Source organism: Pteropus vampyrus, unplaced genomic scaffold (assembly GCF_000151845.1).
Source record: "Pteropus vampyrus isolate Shadow unplaced genomic scaffold, Pvam_2.0 Scaffold9, whole genome shotgun sequence".
In the NCBI taxonomy this organism is placed as follows: Eukaryota; Metazoa; Chordata; class Mammalia; order Chiroptera; family Pteropodidae; genus Pteropus; species Pteropus vampyrus.
Window position 1 is genome coordinate 771,019 of NW_011888790.1, and position 10,552 is coordinate 781,570.

The following is a 10,552-nucleotide window of genomic DNA, read 5'->3' on the forward strand; positions in this document are numbered from 1 at the left end:
TCTAAATTTTTTAAATTTTTAAAATTTATTCAGCTACCTTATGTCTTTTTATTGGAGCATTTAGTCCATGTACATTTAAATTATTGAAAAACAATTTTGTTAATTGTTTTTTGGTTGTTTTTATAGTTCTCCTCTGTTCTTTTCTTCTTCTATTGATGTCTTCCCTTGTGGTTTACTGGCTTTCTTTAATGTTTTGTTTGGCTTTAATGTTTTCTTTAATGTTTTGTTACTTTCTCTTTATTCTTTGGATATCTTTTGTAGGTTTTGTTTGTGGTTACTATAATGTTTATGTATATCATTCTATATCTATAGCAGTCTATTTTTAACTGATCGGTGTTTCAGTTTGAATGTTTTCTATAAGAGCTACATTTTTACCCTCCCTTCCATACTTCGTTATTGATGTCATGTTTTAGATTTTTTTGAGTTGTATGTCTCCTAACTACTTATTGTAGTTGAAGTTGAGTTTGATACTTTTTTCTTTTGACCTTCATAGTAGCTTTTTAAATGTCTGATTCACTATGTTGATTAAATATTTGGGTTTACCTGTGAGATTTTTTCTTTTCTCATATTTTCTTACTTCTGGTTATGGCTTTTCCTATTCTGCTTAAAGAAAATGCTTTTACATTTCTTGTAAAGTTGGTTTGAGAATGATGAACTCCTTTAATTTTTGCTTGTCCAGAAAACTATTTATCCTTCAAATCTGAATGATATGATAACCTTGCTGGATAAATTACTCTAGAATGTAGGTTCCTTTTTTTCAGCATTCTAAAGATGTCCTGCCATTATTCCCTTTTGGCCAATCTGTTGCTGAGAAATCAGCTGATAGCCTTATGGCGTTTCCTTTGTATGTAACCTCTTCGTATGTTTTTCTCTGGCTTCCTTCAAGGTTGCCTCTTTGAGTTTTGCCATTTTAATTACAATATATCTTGGTGTCAGTCTCTTAGGGTTCATCCTGTTTGGAACTCTGTGCTTCCTGGACCTGGCTGGCTGTTCCCTTTCCCAGATTAGGAAAGTTTCCAGCCATTATTTCTTTGTATAAAGTTTCTGTGCTTTTTTCTCCTTCTTCTTCTGGGATCCCTATAATGCCAATGTTTGAGTGCTCAATGTCATCTCAGAGGTCTCTTAGACTATCCTTACTTTTTTAAATTCTCTCTTTTTTTTTTTTTTTTTGCTGTTCTGATTGGTTAATTTCCATTAATCTGTCTTTCAGGTCACTGATCCATTCTTCTGTAATAGCTGGTCTGCTGTTGATTCCTTCTAATGTACAGTTCATTTCAGTTATTGTATTAATATCTGCTTGATTCTTTATTATACTTTCTAACTCTTTGTTGAAGTTCTCCCTAAGTTCCTATATTCCACTCCCAAGTTTGATGAGCATCCTTATGACTGTTTCTTTGAATTCTTTATCAGGCAAATTACCTTGTCTTTATTTCCTTAGGGTTTTACCCTGGGGATTTTTCTCATTCCTTCATTTAAGAGAGATATTCTTTTGTCTTTCATTTAGTCTGATTTTCTATGTTTGTTTATATGAATTAGACAAAATAACTATCTCTCTTCGTCTTGAAAATGTGGTCTTATATAGAAGCAGCCTCTGTGTAGGCTGTGTGTGCCAGGTGGTTTGGGCAGGCCAGTAGAAGCTGAGCAAGTGCCTAAGGCATCCATGGCACTGGCCTACCAAGCCAGAATGGCTCCAGGTGCGGAGGCCAGGTGCATGTAATATAATGCCCTGTGATCCTGCCTGCTTCCTTAGTTGGGAGCTGAGATGGCTTTGGGTGACGTGCTGCAGAATGTGCTGCAGTGACCTTACAGGGAGGCCAGAACACCTAGATAGAGCCCTCACCCACCCTATACGGGTATAGGGGGATGTAAACAATGATGTTTACCAGTATCTCTGACCCTGGAGAATATCTGCAGTTCCCAGAGAGCTCCTGCAGCTCTCTAGTCTTCTCTATACAGCCTCTCTCTTGTTTGTCGTAGAGAAACTGATCCCATGTAGAAGCAAGCTTGTTTAGGTTTTACAGGCTTGGTAGGTTTGAGAAGCCAGTTGGAGCTGAGCAGGCACTTATGGCACCTGGGGCCTGCAGGGCTGGAGCAGGGGGGTCCAGGGGTGTGGTGACGCTCTGTTGTTCCTGCTTGATCCCTTTGTTCAGAGGCAAAAGGCTCCAGGGAATGTAGCTGGAAATACATGGTGATCTTGCAGGTAGGCCAAAGCACCCAAATAGAGGTCCCATCCGCACTACTGGAGTAGAAAAGGACATAAACAATGATGCTGACTGGCTCCTCCGGCCAGGAGACCTCCTGCAGCTCCTGGAGGGCTACCACAGCTTCTCATCCTTCCCTAGTCCATCTCTTTCTCTTGTTTGTTGTTCAGAAGCCGTTCATTCAGCCCTCAATTGTCTCATTGGAATAACTGTTCTCTATATACAGGTATATTTGAGTTTGCTCATGGGAGGGGGCGAGTTCAGTGTCCTCCTCTGCTGCCACCATCTTGGGGCTCCTGCCTTCTTTATTCAATGAAGTCACTGATAAGCGGAACTGCAAGGAAACTTTGAGGGTGAGGAATGATACTCCTGTAAAATAACAGGGGCAGGATTTAGGTATGTGACAATGCTCTTATTTATATATGCACATAAACTACTACTTACAACGCAAAAATGGTTTTTTTTAAAATGCTGTTCTGTCAAAACAGTCATTGAATTTTTAAGAGAAAAACATTTTCCAACTGATATTCTTGCTTGGTACTTTCTCAAAAGCTAACTTCTTATGTATTCATGAACCATTCCTAGCATGCTTTTGGAAGCAGAGGTACCCTGGGAAATCAATTCTACCTCCAGCCTACTCTCTCTAGTTGAACCACACTTTTGCTAGGTGTGTACTGTTGGGAAACTTCCTTGATTTTTCAAGCTCTGGGCTCTCATAAAATATGTATCAATAACCTACCTGTGGGCAACATCAATGTTTATAAAGCAAGGGACTTGAAAGTACAATCTAGTTAGAAGGTGGGGAGTTGGGGGAAAAAAAGTGAGGACTTGTCTTGAAACCGAGTTTGCAGAGCCTGTACAACTGAATATTACGATCAAAATATAGTTTTCTCAAGATACCTTTATTACTTCAACAAATATTTCAGAGCACCTGCTACCTGGCAGACATCTTCCAGATGCTTGAAGTACATAAGTGAACAGATAACAAATCCTGCCCTTGTGGAGCTTACATTTACATTTTACATAAGGTTGAGAAAATGGCAAATGTCTATATCCAAGAAGAGAAGTATTTTGTATGGGATGATGGAAAGTATGAGCATGTTGACACTCACTCATGCATGTTACTTACCAGTCACTGTGCTAAAGGCTGGAAATAGAACACTTAGCAAAAACATGCTTGGCACCTAGCCTCAGGAAGTTTACAGAACAGGAGGCTGTTGCTCAGGAATGAATGGCCATCCACTTATAAAGATCAGGGCTCTGAAGGAAAGAAATCCAAGAGCCCTCGGCTAAAGGAAATGGAGCAAGGCTGGGCAGAGAAAGAGCCAGGGCTTCCAGAGGAAGTGATGACTAACATGAGGGCTGAAGGACAAAGAGATAAAGGTAACAAAGAGTGGAGGATATGGAAGAGCATTTGAGACACAGGGAACAGTATGGACTGTCCCAGGGGTCCAAAGAGAACCAGGGAAGAATAAGTGAGATGAGGCTGGGGAAGAGGGCAGGGCTGCACACCCCTGACAACACTCAAACTGCAGTATTTACTAAAAAATAAATCTTTAGATCATCAAATCATGTAGTAAGTCAGATTATGCTCTCTAATTAATTTAATACAATTTTACTTTAAATCTACACATAGAAAACACTTCTTTGTTTTTGGTTGGGTATTATAGTAAAGGGAATTTGGTTTGGGATTAGAATAAAGACGATTTCAACTCAACAAACAGTTCTCGAGCACTGACTATATGCCCAGCAACTAGGTGAAAAGAGATATTAAGACTCAGCCACTTGATCCTCACGGTATACAAATTCATCTAGAATATTCAGGACATGACCAAAGAGAGAGGTGCGTCTGTGGGACAACTTTCACCTGAACGTTTGCATCTAGCTGAGCTGAGGATTTCAAATTGTGAATGTCTCCAAGGCAGGCGGTACTTTACTCATCGCTGAGTGCCTCACAGCATAAAGTAACATTATGAATGCAGGATCTAGAGTCAGATAAAGGCAGATTCCAGTCCCTGCTTTGTCACCTTACTACCTATATAACTTTGGGCAAATTACTTAACTACTCTGTGCCTCAGTTTCTCCACCCGAAAAACAGGATTTATTAGTTTCCTACTATATGTGATGGTTGGAAAATTTTTTTTAAAATGTATAAAGTGCTTCACATAGTGTCTAATAAATATTAAGCACTCAATAAATGTTTGCTACCATTGTTAGTACACCGTCTTAGGGAAGTAGGGGTTCAAAGTATCTGCTGAATTACCTGGCAGGAAGCCACTATAAAGATCAGGATTTTATCCTCAGATCTGTTCTAAGCCTTCAGAAAATTTCAGTTTTTCCCTCCTAGGAAAGAATTTAGTAATAGTAGTTTCCTGCGAAGCCACTATAGGATGATAAATTTATTTGAAATGTATATATGAGAATAGAAGTGGATGTAGAGTTAGCATCAAAAGAACAGATGTAATCCACAAAAAAATGAGTAAAAAGTTTAGGATAATGCCTCATAGGGGAAAAAATTTCAATGGCTACTAAAATGAACCCTTCCACATACCTAGAACAGAGTTTACTGTCCAAGAGAAACCCTCTGACCCAAGATAAGGAATAACGCATGCAGAATGACTAATATTAACAAACTGCATTTGATCTCCTCAAAGCTATGTAGAACTGAAAAGCACTACACAGAAATATTTATCACCATTACTGTTAATAATTACTATTTCACCTTTGTATTAATCACTTAAATGTGACAGGATAACTCAGATCTCACAATTCATACAAGCACAGCAAGGTAGAGACAGAAGACCTGAACTGAATTCTCAGAACATGCTTCTTCTAAATAAAGATATAGTCTCTGCCAAATAAATAAGATTCAAAGCTTAGGAACCAACAATACCACAAACACAATTTCTTCATTGCAAGGGAAATCACCCTCTCGTGCATCTGTTTTATAGAGTTTCAGAATTTTCAATTTGGAAGGAACCTTACAAGCCCCTGTAGATCCACCTCCAACTTACAAAACTGCTATCCCAGTCATTGCATCAAAAAGGGGAAAGGAAGGGAAGAGGGAAAGAGGCAGGAAAGAAGGGAAAGAGGAAGAGAAGGAGAAAAAGGGAATGTGAAGAATTAAAACAGTACAGGGATGAAATCAGAATCCAGCACTTACCTAATAAGTAGCTCAGCATTTACCTAATCTTGTATCTCCTCCCAGTCTTCAACAATAATGCCACAGCACTACACTGAGGCCTTTGTGGAGAATTCAGACCCACCCTCAGGGCTCCAACCTGTACAGTATTCTTACCAGTCACCTGGATGAGTCCATATACTATGGAATGAACATCTTTGTAAAATTTTGCTGGAGGGCCCAGTACGTAACCTACTTTGTTATAACATTTAAAATTAGGATAAAGGCTATTCCACTGTGTGGCACCCAGGAAGGGTGTTAAGTGAAAAACTAGGTGTTTGCTTCCGTAACTAGTTTCTGTGCTGCTAAATTTCTCTAATGAGTTAGTTCTCCCTCGGAGTTTCCTTTCTTCCCTTTCTCACTCCTCCCTTCTACAGATTTCAGTTGATCTTTGAACAGTGCAGGGTTAGGGGCACTGATCTCTGGGGTAAAACCACAGTTGGCCCTCTGCATACATGGATTCCCAACCCAGGAGTTGACCCTCAACCAACACATGTTTGAACTATGTGGGTCAATTGAATAAAAATCTCGTATAAGTGGATTTGCGCAGTTCAAACCTGTGTTGTTCGGGAGTCAGCTATATAAGATATGTGTAATACTCTATAAGGGTTCACAGGTTAAGGGGTGAAAGAAGACATTTATTCCTTCTGGGAGGTTTGAAATACCGTAGCATTTCCAGTAGCACGAATAGTTCGGGAGACTGGAAGCCTAGGTGGAGGCCAGCCATATTGTACCCAGGTCACCATAAAACATTTTAAATATTTTTATAAGAGTATTTCAACATATTTGGTTTCCTTGGTAATTCTGTATACATAATTTTATGCATTAAAAACATTCTGAGAAAGTGTCCATCAGCTTCACAGACTGCCAAATAGATTCCATTGTATGAAAACTGTTAAGAACCCTTAAAGTAGAAGGAGTCTGGGCAACAAAAACTCAGCAAAGGCTAATAGGTAAGAAAATACGGAGCAGGGCAAGTATTCCATTTTGACTGAAACGTGAGGAAACAATGGAAGAGAAAAAAAGGCTGAACTTGATTAACAGAATGAATGTTTTTCAGCAGACTCTGGATTTGTAAAAGGGGGGCAGGATCGGATTTGTAAAAGGGGGGCAGGATCAGACCAAGAGAAACCCAATCAAATCAGGATTTTAAAATAATTTCCTGATAAAGGTAAGAAGGATGGACTGGAATACAAAGAAACAGAAGAGGAGAAACTAAATTTCTAATCCAGTTTTTATTATAAACAAAGTGACAAGGAAAATGAGAGAAGGAGTTGAATAGGAGAGTGCTCCAAAGATTGAACACTGAGTATGACAGAGAAGAATCAAAGGTGACTGCGAAGTTTTAAGTGAGGGTCTCTGGAACAGGAGTCATCCCAAGAAAACATCAGAGCAGCCAAGTAGAGCAAGGAAAGTGCTGAGCTGCCTACAGGACATCGAGGTGAAAACACTAAGTATTGATTTGTGGTGTGGTACTAACCTTCCAAGAGTTACTGCACCTCCTGAATAGCCTATTTGGACTTTGGCAAGATCTTTTCCCCAACAGAGATTATTATCCTGGAGGCACATGGACCCACAGGGGTTTCCATGAACCCTTGAAATTATGAAAGCAAATTTCGTTTGTGGTCATAAACATTTTTCTGGGAGGAAGTACGTACTTTCAATACTAACACGGAGGGTATGTGACCCTCTTTTCTCCTCCAAGGATGTTAAGGAGTACTCTCAATTCATCCTTCTAAACACTCCAGCGAGGTAACCCCTCTTTGTCTGATCATTTTGAGAGTGGGCATGAGTCTCAGAACAAACCAAAAAGTTCTCAGTAACAAAACAGCAGTCAGATTACAGTCATTTGTGAATGGTTCTGAGTCAGGAGAAGCTCACCGCACACTCACCAGATGAGGAAAGGGTTTGGAATTTTTTGGTCAAATTCAGTGCAGACGACAGTAGTTTCTGACTCATCTCTTGAACCAAATCTTGCCTGAATACCTGTCTCTACAAGAGCAGTCATTAAAGCCCCAAATTTTCACTAAAAATGGTCATTTTTCTAACTTCCGCGCTGCTCAGCTTTACACTGTCCAGAGAAGTCTGCCAGGACAGAAATGGCTCAGGAGCTATGTTTTGCTTTAGTATTGCCCTCTACTGGCAAATTTCAAGTTACTCTCATTCCCAATCTTTTTACTGCCAAATGAAAGATCTTGCAATTATGCTGCTTTTGATAGAGCCTCTCTAGAGAGTTCAGACCCCAAAGAGGTCCAAAAAAATTTTAACAGAAACCTACCAGCTCCAAAAGCAAAATAAAACAATACCAAAGTCATTAGGAGACTATAGCATTGTCTAATTTAGTGCATTTTTGATGCTCACTAAATATTTAACTCTAGATAATTAAGACAAAGGATGCTTTCAATATGATGTATATGAAGTGATAACAAACAGAATAGGCAGAGGTATTAGAAAATTTAAAAGTTGCCACCACAGAATGAAAGAGGGAAATAAAAGCTTGGAAAATAGGTTTTTTTTCCCATTAAAATTATTTTTATTAGGTAGTATATACAAAGTGATTTTCACAGTAAGCTAATAAACATATATCTATTTGTCAAATATACCTCAATAAAGATAGAAAATAATAGAAGAGCGATTATATTTAGCCTTCCTTTCCATTATCACCTTCCTATATAAATCAATATACGGATGATCACCATCACCATGTGATGAGTCAGCAAGCCCTGATCAAATGTACAATTAAAGAAATCTTTTTCGATCATGAAAGGACATGGTACGGTTCTTTTCTTCTTATAACTTAAGGAACAGAAAGGAGAAAGAAAATATTGTTCACAATAACACATAACTTAGCTGTCAACTGTCTTTTTCCCCTTGTTTGAAGTCCTCCTCCTCCCTAACCCCTCAAAAAACCTACTCGAAAAGTTACTAAATGTTTCACAAGGAAGAGAGGAGAGGTTTACACTCTCAACTAATATCCCGAAAGACCTCTCCTTAGGCATTTTTCTCCTGCTTTGCCATAAGCACAAAGGTTTATTTAATTCTCTTAAGCAAGGCACAGTCTCTTAACTCCTCTATCAGTGGATCTCTTCTCTCCCTTCCCCCACCCACCCCAAGCCTTCCTCCAGAGAAGCAAAAAGAAAACCCTGTAAGTAACCAGACCAATTCTGTTCCAAGTATCTTCTCCAAAGTATTCCAAACATTTAATGCTTTCCTCAAGGAGAATTTTATTATTGGCTGCTAAATGGTTGACAATTTTTCAATATTGTTACAGTTCTCACTTGTAGGTAGTTGAAGTCTGACAAATCTATATAATTTTTTTGAAGCTATGTATCTCTTTAGCCGCTTGTTATAGGCCACACTTCATTGGAAGTTACTTCCCTGAGGACACACAAGAAACTTCTCTTTCTTTCCTTAATATCATCTATCTCTTTAAAAAGTAAGCAAGACTGTAGAGGTTCAACCTCGATAAAATGAAACATTATTGCTGCTGGAAATGTGTGCTGGTTTAAAACTAAAAATAACATTTAAAAAATACATAAAGAATCACCTCAAGGTTTCCAAGGACAACTGTCCTTGCTAAGCTAGATGGTTACAAATACATCTCTCAGGAATTGAAAAGCATAGTTGAAAAAATTATGCAAATAAGTCATTGTGTCTGCATTAATGACTTATTGTGGAATTGTATGATTCCACATTAGGTTAGCCGTATACGATTTGGTCAAAAAGTTTAGCTGGCTTATCTATACCTTGCCAAGGGGAGTGTAAAATAAGGTCACATGTATTTATTAATATCCATTTTAAGAAAACTCCAACTCCCCCATCCTGCTGAACTTCAAGAATTCCAGGGTCTTGACAAATTCCTCTCCTCACTCTTTCTGGAAATCAGGATGTCACCCCAGTTGTCCGCTGCATCAGCCACAAGTCTGTCTTCTCAGCAATCCATGCTCCCTATGCAGAGGCTGCCCACCTCTCTGCAAGCAAACCACTCCTTGCAAATCTTGGACTCAGTCTTCCTCCAGCTACTGCTGTTCTGCTTCTACCCAAGCAAAGGCAGAGGCCCTTATTTTAATTATCTGATGTCATTGCTCAGCCTAACTGCAACCGTTAGCAAGGACCTCTCTCAAAGTTCAGAAAAATGGAAGGAGGCATAACACCAAGAAAATGCCAAAGATGAACTGGATGTGGCCATTTGCAACCCATATGCACCTCCAGGTCTCTTATAATAGTGATCTTCAGATTAGGGTTCTAGTCTCTGGAGTATGTTCATATTTCCCAGAGGTACGAGAATAGGGACAATTTTAATTGATTTTAGACCTTCAACTTCTGTATGAACTCCTTCCCAAAGCTGAATCTCTGTGAAGGTGACTTTAGCAAGTTAAGCTACTTCTTTCTACCTTCTCCTTTCATATCTACTCTTCTGCCACATAAAAGCAAACTCACTTCTCACCTATAAGTTTACATGATATATTAGGAGACAATTTTCTAAGGGTTTCTCATGTTTCTTCAGGTCTTAAGAGCGAGGCACCAAATGACCTTAGTTCCAGACTGGTTTTCAAGGATGTTTGTATCCTCATAAGCATCCTTGGAGCACAGTGTCTCCCTCTATCTAGAGCAAAGAGCAGACATGTTTACTGTTATGAGTTGAATTACATCTCATTGCCACAAAAGATATTAAAGTCCTAATCCTCAGTACTGTGACTTTATTTGGAAATAGGGTTGTTGCACAGTACTTAGTTAATATGACTAGTGTCCTTATAAGATAGCCATGTGAAGACAGACACAGAGAGAACACCATGTGACGACAAAGGCAGAGAGTGGAGTTATAAAGTTGTAAGCCAAAGAATACCAAACATTCTCAGCAAACTACCAGAAGCTAGGAAGCTTCCCCTACATGTTTGAGAAAGAAAATGGCCCTACCAACACCACAATTTCATACTTCTAGACTCCAGAACTGAGAGACAATAAATTTCTGTTGTTTTAAGTACTCAATTTGTGATATTTTGTTAGAGCAGCCCTAGGAAAGTTACTGTCCAGAATAATAATATCTCCCATGAGCAAACGGAAGGCATGCTTACTCACCATTATAAAACATTTAGCTTTCCCAAGATCAGAATTCCTCTCCTGGAATACAGTCTATTGCATGAGCAGACATCCATCTGCACCCATCCTA